Consider the following 13,147-nt stretch of genomic DNA (forward strand, 5'->3'; position numbering starts at 1 on the left):
CTAGAAATATTTACCTGTGGATTTGAGATAATCCGTTAAAACATGTAACAGTACAACATATGTGGAATATGATTTGTCATTAATCATTACGAGATTTCGCTAATAGGAAATTTCCGGTTGTAACTTTCCGAAAGTGGCATCGGTAAAACAAATATTTTTTAATAAATTGTGTTGTTTAAACCGTCGCGTCAGCCGACTACGGTGGCAAGCAGCGAAACGTCTAATTCAGATTTCTTTCGGTAAAGACCACAGGACTCAATGGGTCTATAAGAACCATGAAAGCATTGAGGCGCACTTCAAAGGTACGGTACCTCTGTCACAAGATGCTTCTATACTGAAACGTAATCATTGGAATCGACGCATTTATCTTCGCCAAGTTGTAAGCTTAATACATGCTTCTGACATGTCTGATCCCGTCATGTACAATTCATTATGTTATTGATAATATTAATGCAGTACCCAGTATGGTGCAAACTGTATGGTGTATTCTGTAATTTCGCCATATCCTGTATCATTGATCCCAAAAAATGACAGAATGATTTCGAGATTTCATCCCAGGTGTCGTGCCTGTCGTTTCCGAGGATTATCACGGAATTGAGGGAGCAATGACGAGGAATGATGCTCGGTGAGAGTAATTCAGTGAAAACAACATTTTCTCCCTATTGACGCTCATCAAGATAATTTGTGTCAATCGCAATACATATTAGGATGAGGGGTAAGATGTACGTCTATTGTCACAATCATGATGAAGACAAGGCCGGTTGTCACATTCTTCGTTTCTTCGCGTCATTTTGCGACACATTTCTTCATATTTGTTTCAGGGTTATCGTCAACCAGAAGACTTCTGTAGGTGTGGTACATGGTATGTTCCCCAAACCTGTATGATGAAATTCACAGCAATTCCTTTCAGGTACGAGCTCGATATGATCTGATAAAACGGTACATTAGATTCTGTACTCGATCTGCCGGTTAATAACCGCGACCTCACATTGGTTCGATTCCCAAGGTCAAGGACACGACGCGTAAACACAATCATGGGTAAATCGAACTAATCAGGGGTTCAATTGAAACCAGGATGATTGACTGGAGAAATTGAGTTTGGGGGGTGAGGCGGGCGAGATATTCTCTAGGCAGCGTGGTGGCTCCATTCAACGTAGATATCTCTTGATTAATGTCAGTTGTGATCGGAATGAAAGGCTCTAAACCCTGTGAAGTTTCTCAAGCCGATGAGTGCGTCTTCCCTTCGCGTGACCTTCGAGGGGCGAATCTCCTCTCCAGCCACGTCGCCAAATGTGACGGAATCCTGACGCAAACTGAATACAACTAGCAGTTGCGATTATGCGAAATTAAATTAATCAAGACCGCTGTGAATGAATGAAATTCTCAGGCTCTCAGATGATTGCCAAGACAGCCTTTGATGTTGCCGCCAATGTGCGATGTACATAATGACGCCTTGGTTGAGAAGAGATATTATTTCCCGCTGGTTTCCGCCCAATCCTCGGGAGGACCGAGGGAATAGAGTCAAATCAGTGATTGCCTGTTCTTTTGAAAAAGAAAATCGATAGAAGCGGCTCAACACGCTTTATTTGTTCCCGCGAATGACGTCGTCATGCAAAGCTCAAGGACGTTTGAAGTTCTAAACAAGGTATATTCGGAGGACGTTGGGAACAACTAGGTTTAGAAGATGTCCAAGAGACCCGTTCAGACCCCAGCCCACCCCGCCCTACCATTCGTCTAGCATTCTGCGCAATACTCATTTGACTTTAAATCAGCTCTAAGATCGTCAGATGTTGGAACAAGATATCCAGATTTTGTATCCAGTTATACATGCGCATACCAGCCTCTGCTACTCATGTCAGCCCTCTAACGGCAACCGTCGCAACTCACATTGGTATCACGGACCGCAAAATGTCAAGGCGCTCCAGTCCCTCAATTGCATTACGTAAATGTATCACCGTTCGGAACTAATAAACTACGATATATCCCTGGATTAAATGAGGTGTTCACTAATTGTGTACGTCGCGGTATGGTGATTGATATTTATGCAAGGGTTCTCTTGTTCATTGGTGTGGAAAGGGCCGTCTTGTATGGGCATCCAATCAGCTGGAAGCGCAGACCGGGCTGAAGCTAATCAGATTCATGCATTATCGGACCTCTTCATTCGAAAGAGAATGATTGAGCCATTTGATTGGCTGGGGCGATTGGCTCGCACTCTTGACGATGCTTGATGATCAGTCAATGTACATGAACAACATGCTAACATTCTTACAACAGGGCCTGGGGTTTAGTTAAAACAGGTGCCAAAATTACGAGTAAAAACCATCTCTGGAACCCACAATGCCCGAGCTCTCAATTGAAATTGACATTCAGCGATTGAGCTGAGCCAGCATTCCAGTTCTTAAATCCTACACGTATCTTGTCAGGAGCGAATCCTCTAGCTTTGCTGTCACTTGATCTGCATGAGCGGTTCCTTTGATCTGTTGACTAGCTCTGACAGGCCGGCGATCTGTAACGGTTTTTTTAACCGTGTCAAAAAGTGATTGCTGAAGAATAAGGATCCGTTTTGACTGATTTGAGTAATCATGTGCTTGTTGCTTCTACTTGCTCAGTACGTTGACCCACTATTGAGTTATCCTAGTATAATCAGGTCGGAGAAAGACCCTGGAACAGCGTAATACCCAACTCGTATCAAATTTGTTTTCTTGAAACAGCAGCAAGTAATATTTACATAAATTGTCAGAGGCAATCTACACATACGTCAGTATGATTGTAATCCACTTAAATATGTAATAAAGAAATTGAGATGAACTTTCGAACTTGCGAGAAAATAGAATTAGAAGACAATTCGTGTCTGATGAAATTTAAGATGCCCGAATGATAATTCTTGATGGTGTGATGGTATCAAGACAGTTCTGATGCGAGGCTGAGTTGATCTGATTAGGCGAATACTTGTAAACCCGATCAGATATGATTCACGCGTGAATGATAAATGAAGGGGTGGAGGGCGAGGCCAGGAGGGTAAAACAGACAAGGGCCATGCAGGCAGGGATATTGGCTGAGAGTGAGGGCTCTTGGAACGTAAGTCATACATCTTCAGGCGTACAACTATTGGACAAGCAAACATAACTTTGGAACAGACTGCTCAAATTTAGGCATACTATGTACTGCAAAGATGAAACAGTGAGGCGTCCTGGCATCAGTCACTTGACAGAAGTGTACTTTGACTAATATGGTATTTTACGCATTATCAAGTTGTCACCCAAAATGGTAAAGCGGAAAGAAAATGATTGTTAGCTGAAGAAGGCCAATCTGGCGCGAGGAAGACAGCAAGGCTCTATGGCCAAGTGGTAAGGCGTCGGTCTCGTAAACCGAAGATCGCGGGTTCAACTCCCGCTGGAGCCTTTTTGCACAAAATACAAGTAGCCAATCAATTTGCACTCAAATGACCAAGATACACTTTTTTTAAAGAAATTTCTTTTTTTGTGTGTTTAGAGTGTCCTGTTTTGATGTTATTCGAACCTTAAACAGTAATATGTCTATCTTTTGAAAAAGATAGCATTGAGAGGAACACTATTCTGGTACAACTACATCGTACTATCCGTACTAGGTAGTTTGAATTCTTCATGTATATCAGGATTGAACTCCAACCCCAATACCTCCTCGGATTGTTATCTATATAATTGCCACCCTAGCCTTGACAGCCTCGCGACCTTGTCAAATCAGATGACGACATCCCAATTATGAATTTATAAGGATGTATTAATTTCACTTGTCAGTGAGATATCAACTCTATGGTCAAATTCGATTTTGAATTCAAAACAAGCGAGAGCTGAGCAACCAAGATTGGGATGGTGGGTGCATCTCCTCCGAACGTGAGCGTTATCTTGGGCGTATCAATCACGGTGATAAATCAGGGATTAAACCGGATTTCTCTTCAAGGTCACAAGCGCCAGCATTAATTCGCAATTTAAATCATGCCGTCTCCATGTCAGGGGTGGAATATATATGGATTTGTTTGAATCACCTCCTCCAGACTTGTCTCACATATTTAGATGATATAAAGAAAGCACCCAAGACCGAGAAATAGTAATCTTGGCTTTGCCATGCTTTGCCACCAGAACTGATTTCGAGCTGGCCCCGCCGCTGGTTAGTTTCTTTAATCAACTGTCTAAAAAGGAGTGATGATACAATTTTAGACCAAAAAATGCCTTTAAACAAAAAAACAACATCATGAAAACGCCACAGAATGTTGCATTTCCACTCATTGCAAGTGTTTTTGTCGATTTTTGACCTATTCGACATTCTACATTTTTACGAAGAGCCCATTCATCTTGCCTTTAAAACACGCCAACGAAATTACCCCTCCCGTCATTGGTAACCTATCATTAGGAAAGAATGATAAAGCCCCTTGCGTCCACAAAGTGGGCAGGACTTTGAATAACTCGCTGCGTTTCAAATTGTAAATTGTCAAAAAGTACCAAAATCGTGAGAAGAATAAAAAAACTTAAAATGGAAAGAAATCTGCCCACCTTTTGATACACCGATGCTCTATCTAAAATGGCACTATTTTATTCCATTTTTTCAACAACTTGTAATCTGTTTCGGCGCTGCTACGGGCCTTATTTATTCTTCCTCACGATATTAGCGCGGCTAGGCACCTGTCGCCTCTAGCGTTGGGTCTTCGGGCAAGGGGGACGGCCGATCCAATTCTTCTTTCACCGAAGCTTGCGCAGGACACGAGTCGCATTAAAAGACTAGGAACACCTCAGAATTTCCGATGACAAAAATATCGAGATAAGGACGCACCCCTATCATTTTTTGACTTATCGCACAATCCCAGCCATGGATGTGCATATCTTACGACCATACCTTCATAATTTTGGTTATTGATATAACAATATCATACAGAAAACGAGGGCTATCGTGCTGCACGCAGAATATCAAAAACCTCATCCAAAACGCGTTGACCACTTAACAAAAATCAACCGATAAGAAGAATTATTTTCACATTTTCTATCCCATTTTTGATGCATTTTCTGCTTCTTTTTGGTCTTGGACAATGCTGACCCAAGTTGATAAGAGACCCAGTTGCTGAAGTGATCAAACTGAGTGAAATAATGATGGAATAATTGACTAAGATATTTGACCACACATCCCCTCCTGTGCTATCGCAAAGGTGCGTCATTAGCACCAGAGATCTTGCCACCATTAGTGTCACCGACAGTTTTTTGTCACATGCCCTAAAAAACGTAACCCGCTAAAGAGGAGCGAAGATAAGGTAGAAATTAGGACAGCGTGTCATAACACCGGCATTTTCTCTTCTTAATCACCTGTTAATTAATTGCGAGAAAACTGTCGACCAAGGAAGTGCGCGGAATGCAGGTGCTAATGGCATTACTCTTCAACTCCTTGCACTTCACCTCTGCCACCCATTGTATATTCTCGCACTGTTTCTGGTGTATCCAAGTTGAAAAATGTGAAACTGTGAAAACTGTGAAACTGATATTTGGCGAGACATGGTAGGGGAATATCCGGGTCCCCAAAGTTGCTAACGACGTACCCCCGGTGTATCCTCGCTGGTACATGTAGGTTTACCTGACCAGGCAGTCTGGGCTGTGAACCACCTGTAAAATCATGTCATTTCCTCGTTTTTTAGCATCTGAATTTGTTAATGATGCGAAAGCTCAATGCTTTGATTGGGAACAATAAACCTCAACAGGCCTACCAATAGCCAAGGCGTTAAGATCATCGAAGGCTCTATGGCCAAGTGGTAAGGCGTCGGTCTCGTAAACCGAAGATCGTGGGTTCAAATCCCGCTGGAGCCTGTATAATTTTTATTTCATCAGGAGTAAGTAATACTAAATTTTGGCTTCAACCAAGGTTTATTACAATTTGAACGAACTTCTTTTTCGCGGCTGATAACATCAGCTATAGACCTAGGCTATATTTGACATCTTAAAAATCAACATTCAGCTTCGATCTCAGGACGAAGAATTATTAGGAATTATTTTTACCTGGCAAAACAGTGATCTGATGTTGCTGCTTTGCTTTGTACATACAGCCAGGTTTTTGAGGTTTTGGAGTTCACATATAGAAATATCAAAAACATGCTCTGTCCGTATTCGGACCTCGAACATCTGCAGGAAAAAATGACATGCTCTCTAATCCGCTGCATCATCAAAAATGCAACCTGCCACCAGTCACGCTCAAGTTAATGTCTTCTAATTAGTCAATAAATCGCCCTCGAACAGCTCATTAGCATATCATGATAATATTTAGATTCGGTTAAATGCACTCAGAACGAATCTAATTAATTAGGCATCAATATCAATTATAGCAGAACGCTTGTTCGGTTCGATCGACCATTAACAGACCGCATGCAATTCTCACTTGAATACACCGAACTTAAGAAAACGAGACTTTATGGGGTAGGTTCTGGTTATTTATGTCCAATCGAAAATTTAAGGCCATACGCCAAATGGAAAAGCGCTGTGACTAATGTTTTAAGAGTGAGAAAAATATGATGAACTGCCACATGAGATGTCCGGATGACTGTCATAGACCCTCTGAATCACCAGGCAGACTAAGGAGAGTTTACGAGTTAAGTCAAAGTTAAGGATTAAAGGATTCAGCTACTTTGATAGTCAGTCATGACGACGTACGCTAATTAACATGGTTCCTATGGAAGACCTCAAATTTTGCTTTGCGTGGCAAAGTAGGCATATCAACATTTTATAGTCATCGTGAATTAGAAGATGTAGTCTGCATGAAGTTATAATTTGTAGATAGACTAATCGGAAATTCATCGGAAAAGCTGTGAATATTTCGCCTTTGATTACTTTCCGCGCGTCAAAATTTCCCGAAGACTCTTAATCATTAAAGGATTGTTCATCTACTTATCCAATACGTGTACAGTTTGACGTTGTCCTATAAAGTTCATAAGCCTTTTTGATAAGAGTGCCCTTGGGGCCGGCAAAGATCTGCACTGTCTTTAGTGATGGATGGTGGGGGAACATTCTTCATCTTACCACCCCCCCCCCGCCTCCCTTTCGAGAAACGGCTCGGTGCGACCACTCCGTCTAGTCCAACTACCGGAAGCCTTCTGTCCATGTTGATTGAGACCCCACTCTCCCCATGATACATAACTTTATCACATGCAATTATATCTATGTCTGTATGATTGATTGGCCCTGAAATCATTTGGCGAAGATGTATTCCGCACGCACGGTTATTCTGATTTCCCTCTGGGTCAGATTCAATTCATGGCCAGGGGTCGATTCGTGTGGGTTCTCCCGCCTTCAACCGACCGAAATCAGTGTCAGAATCGGAAGAGGTATAACTATATGATGGGATGCATTATGCTTCAGTTGTAACTCAACTTATCGATATGAATTATGATGTTCAAAAATGCGGTTCGTGATTTTGAGGGAGCGAGTGAGGGGCGAAATAAGCCATTAAAGTGCGAGGAACGGCGCCAGGAGAGATTGTTCTAAATACACGTAAAAGAACACTACAGCATATTGACTCGCTCTTTAACATTGAAAAAGGGATTTTGCTGTTTTTAACCTAAAATCGAAAAAAGGCGACCAACATACCCGAACAATTCCCTTCAATATTATCTCAATCTCACAGTCAGTCCTGGCGAAATGTTTGTCATCCCGCTGGAACACCCGCAGGAACAATGAAAATCAGGGCCTACCTTTATACTTGGGTAGTATTCCGGGTCCAAAGACGACGAATCAATGAATGTAGCCGGTTCTTACTTTCCAAACACATTACATTACATTAGTGACAACGCTCAAGCTGCTGCCTCTGCAACATATTAAAAACCACAGTCTGTGGTTTGAAAGAGTGCTTTGTTTTGACTTCATCATATACTCCTACCAGTCCGAAACCAAATGGATTCTTAGTTAAACATTTGGCGTACTAGCTGACTTTTTCCCGAAAAAAAACATTGATCGTCGTATGTCTATACCATAAAAAGCGTGTAATGATCTACAGCCATGGATGTGAAATTGTTGCAAGTTGGAGTGAAATCTTACCTGTTAGTAGAGTCAGGTAATTAATCATAAGGGAATACATTAAACTGATCCAAGTCTTTCAAAAAATAGAATAGTGGGAGATATATCATAGTCATGATTTTCATGACAACCCCATTGATGCGCCAGTCAAGTTTTGCTTGAATTGCACGCACACCACTGGGAGCATTTGTAGACATTTCAGTGAGTTACATTACATACAATATCTGCCAGGATATCTTTCATGATTTGGTTTAACCCGTAATTATAATATAAATTTCCTTCCAAGGTAACTAGGTTCCAGGATTCTAAGATTTTAAAAACCTAATTGTTTTTCATGGCTTTGAGAAATGGTTGTTGCTGCAGCGTTTTTACAAGACGTCAGTCAGTGTTTCGATACGTTGATGATGTCATGGACTGGTCTCCTGTTGCACTGTATATATGAATCGGTTCTCATTGGGATCGAAATTTCTGCAGACTTTATCAATTGCCCGTCCCCTAGCTTGGGTATCTCTGATGTTGGTCGTTCAGCATAGGCATCACCCGTCCTGTAGCTAAGGAATCGAAACAACCTGCCGAGTAGAGATCTTTCGAAGTCCACGCAGGATAGTAGTTGAGCCAGAATTTTTAACAAGTGCAGGGGGCCAAACTAACCAATATCTGGTGATATGCATCACCTCATTTGGCCCTATTGTTTTACATAATTTTCAACTAAACCTTGTGTCTCTTGACAGTATAACAATCGTCTATAAGCTTTTGCTGCTTGGATAATTATTCCGTCAACACGGCGAAGCTTCGTGTGACCGTAGCGAGTGGGGAGGGGGGGAAAACGGGCTAACAAGTTGTGTATGTATATTTGTTAAAGAAACTGGTATTCGTCGGACGACTCAGTCATCCACTGGAAACGTTCGTTGGATATCTTTTGCTTCATCATCACGGGGACGCTTGCGTGACCGGTATGTTCCGGCAAAGCATCAAACGTTGCCGAAAAGGGAAATGATAGGAACGGCCACGGAAACATGAAACGAACTCGATTCGGCCGCCCATTGCCATCAGCCAAGATACGGACAAGTTCCTGAACAGCCGTCCCACCCCAAGTGATTAATGGGGTCTTTAATTTATCAAATTTTCAAAAGACCTGACGTCCCTTCTGTCACGTGGGGACAAATCTACTCTAACCTCTTATCAATCCCGGCCCCAGGTGACTCCCAGGTGACCAGGGGATAGCTTAATCTTGGTGTCTCTTTGTCAGACTGTTTTGGAGGAATGGATCGGCAGGGTAGCTTCTTAAAATCTTGCGATGTTCTACTTTTCTGTACATGCCTGGTGAATACATATCTCTCATTGATATGACAGTGAAGTTCTCTAACGAAAAGTAAATCAACGTAGTTCGTTGTTAAAGAAAAGGGAGACTTCGCACAGACACATGATTTAAGACTTTAAGGCTATTTTACATCTTTGAAAATTACTGTACTCTAGTTTTTCCTCCCCATTATTTTGATTCCCATCTGTTTCAAACCCGATGTTACCGTTTAATTTAAAACTTGATTACACAAATCTTACGGGAAACCTGTCATGGGCAAACACTTTATTTTTGTCGTACGCTGAAATTAACCTGAGCCTTTGCTGCTGAAGGCCATTATTTATTTTCTTGAGAGGGAAGAAGCTAATTCCATCAACAACAGCTTACAATGTTGAGACAAATTGCCTTCTTTAATTTGTAATTTAGATTGAAATGATAAAAGTCCAAGTACAGAGTGATTTCAAGGATTACGCAAAAAACAGCCAAATAAGATTTATGAAGGGCACGAGGAAATTCTTTGTGCGCAGGGATGTGAAATAATTCTAAAGATTGATGGTGTTTTTCTGAAACTACATGTGCATGTATACTGCAGGGAAGATAAATCCCTTAGCTAGAAGACCACAGCATCAAAATATATTTTTGCCGCAGTCTTTGTATAAAAATAAAATTAACTTGACCTGTCCAGATGATTTATTTCACGTTCTTTGATGCAGCACGACAGTTTTTTAAAACAGTTAGGGTACAGTGAAGTGAACATATTTGTCAAAATAGTCGATATTCCAATAGTATGAACATAGCTTCCTGTCAAGCAACCCCCCGATCATCGACAAGTTCATGCTGAAATGATGACTGACAAAGTCATATCTAGTTCCAGCTTGACTTTTTTTCATTTCCAATCACTTTGTGACGGACGTGCGTGTGATCAGCATTTCCGTGGCACTGTCAAACTAAAATCAGTTCTTCCGATTTCCAATCATTGCTTTTTCACGGACAGCGAGTCAAGGACCGTGTTTATAAATCATTCACTTTGTTCAAGGCTGGACAAAAAATCATGTCATTTTCTTCGAAAACAAAGCCCGTCAACGTTACAAATCAACTCATCAACTAAAATATGTCAACATACATCATAAATCCTTTCGATTCGGTAACAGTAACGGCCACAGAAGTCATCGTGTAACTGCTACTGCGCATATTTCCTGACAAAATCACCAGATTGTGTATTTGAATGTTCATCTCGATCTTATCATTCCCGGACGTGGTCTGCGTTTTGCTACGATGCTCATGATGAACGGCAGACGAATCCAGCCATGTCTGTGGACGATTTTCCAAGTAAATATCATAAAATCGAAGCAGATAAACAAATACATAGAAGAAATGTCCACAGTCAGGCCACTCCATGAATTATCTGCATGCTCTACCCGTGTCCATCTTGCTTTTCTAATTAGACTTCACGTCATTCAGATTCGTTGAACGATATGACTTTGATCCACATCTACCTCCGAGAAGGGATGTTCGAGAAGGGACCACATAAAGCATTTTTGTTCTCAGCCTTCTTTCGATGGCATCCCCATCATCAACAACTGGTGTTGTTACCGTTGTGGACAGGCCCAACCTCGAAGGGTCACTAGTCATGAAGAGCCCGTTCGTCGATGGCATCGTTTTGTCGCAAGACGTGTTGTTCCCGGCTTGCTAATCCATACCTCAGCGAGATTCCGGACGTCAGGCCGACTTGTTTGCTTCCATTAGGGCCGTGGTCTCCGCCTTCAGCCTGGTTCCTGTCTCCAGCACAAAGAACCAATCAACCAAATCATCAACATCCTGAAACGATATAAAAAAGAGAAACGTTGATTGGACAAATCATCAACTCCATGCACCAACTCTACATCATTTCCTTTTGTTCATTTAGCTTGTCAGTCTAACTTATTCAATATGTTTGTTAGGGCTGAGATGTAGTTGGTACGGCCCAGTCTAACTTGAACAAAATCGTTGCATAAGTTCAGTGATGGCTCCATGCTGATTATGTTGCAGGAGAGGTGGGATATCCATGTTTGCAAGAAGAAAAGGTTGGGTCAGATCGGACATGTGACAAGCGTGGACCTGATTAGTCCCTGGCAGTAAATTGAATCAATACTCGGGTTAATATATTGATGACATGAGCCGACTTGCAGCCAGATCAACCTGAAAAAGTCCCTCGTACAGACTGTGTACACAAGCACAGAACATCCTGTCACTGTACGTGAAATTCTCACAAGGATGTACATGAAAGTACAGAGGATGGACAAGCCAATTTCCCTAGCTCATTTGAATTCTGCAAATGTTTTCAATTGATTTGCATTTCCATGGAATTGACAAGGATTTCGATTAAGTCATGAATATACACGAACGGGGCATTGACAAAGAGGTAAACAGCCATGACAAGTAACAGAATTCCATCATAATAATAGTAGTTCGGTTTAAATAGTTTCAATCAGATATTTTGATTAAATTGTGTTTTCGTCCTGATTTGTTCAGAAGGGAATCTGGCAATGTATCTGGTACTCGTTTCAAGTGTTATGGCTAAGGCAATAAAACTTTAGGAAGAATGAGATGAAACGCAAATAATGTGAAAGACCCAGAAATATTGGAACCGTGCTGAGGAAGATAACAAGGCATTGCAGAGTTCGAAATTGAAGGTGTTGGTTTGACTTGTTACCCAAATAGGTTTTTAAGATTCTGAAAGACCTCTCGCTGAAAAAAACAATACCTTGGGGTGCATACGTTTTTGGCTAAAAATCCTTGATGGTGTTCAAGATCTAATTCTGTAATATAAGGAACAGAGGCATCTGTGGCATCTCGTTCCTACAGAAAATGATTTATCACTTTTTGCTGTTTCGGAAGGGCTGAAACCGTTTTCTAAAAGCACCTTCCCATTGCCCACACCCTTCCAAGCCCAGCATCTGGCCTAATTGAGGCCTCACTGTTTGATACCAGGGGACCTCTGGCAGGGGTTAAATGCCCGATGACAAATGATCAGTAAAAATACTTCTATAAGTTATATTAGGGACTCATTAATCACTGTTTCTTACGTCGGTGACCGCGCGCCACGCTGTTAGTAACACACGACGGAACCTCAAAGGCTTGCCGCTGATTACTGGTTGATGATGCTGGTTGAATTTCTCTCGATTTTGCCACGGTCAGTGGAATCGGACTGATTAGAGAAATGTGAAATTTGATGTTGGAGAATACTTGAATAATAAAAAAGATATTTGATTTTGTTTAACATATCGGGAAAGTTTGTGAACAACTTCCGAAGATTTATGAACATCAAAGAGTACGATGATAGATGATGCTGGTAGGTACGGCCTGTTGTGTTTGTTTTCTTCATAAAACGTCTCATTTGCTACCATTGGGAGTATGAGCCGAAAGATACGCGAAAGACGACAGTTTGCAACATTTACTTCTTGTTGTTGTAGTTTGCCATGCAAGTGTCTTAGTACCTTGACTGTACCTTGAGGCGCAACAAAATGTACACACTTGTTCTGTAATGAGCAATAATCTTTCTCGGTTCCTTCCATCACTTACTAAATCTTCGAAAGCCGTCACTATCCAGCTAGCCAAGCAGACGCCTTTCCTCACTGACTAGACGCCATCACTGCGTAAATATATACTACATATCAAAGCACTGATCTGTCAAGCAAGAATATTCGATGTCATAACCACGTTAGTTGTCAGGGAGAAACACCCGGGTCGTGTCCCTCGCCATGTTTGATTGAGTTGTCCTTCTCAACCCTGTTCACTGGGCATCGAAACGGATGTCGTTTTTGACGTAAACGTACAAGATGAATAC

The 13,147-nt window shown here is 41.5% G+C and overlaps 2 non-coding genes across 2 annotated transcripts; both read left to right on the forward strand.

The window, feature by feature from the left end:
* Positions 1-3,330: 3,330 nt before the first annotated feature.
* Positions 3,331-3,402, forward strand: Trnat-cgu (transfer RNA threonine (anticodon CGU)). Its single transcript has one exon. It is a non-coding gene; the product is annotated as a tRNA-Thr (tRNA).
* Positions 3,403-5,753: 2,351 nt separating this feature from the next.
* On the forward strand, positions 5,754-5,825 carry Trnat-cgu (transfer RNA threonine (anticodon CGU)). Its single transcript has one exon. It is a non-coding gene; the product is annotated as a tRNA-Thr (tRNA).
* The last annotated feature ends 7,322 nt before the right edge of the window (positions 5,826-13,147 follow it).

Source organism: Lineus longissimus, chromosome 13 (genome assembly GCF_910592395.1).
Source record: "Lineus longissimus chromosome 13, tnLinLong1.2, whole genome shotgun sequence".
In the NCBI taxonomy this organism is placed as follows: domain Eukaryota; kingdom Metazoa; phylum Nemertea; class Pilidiophora; order Heteronemertea; family Lineidae; genus Lineus; species Lineus longissimus.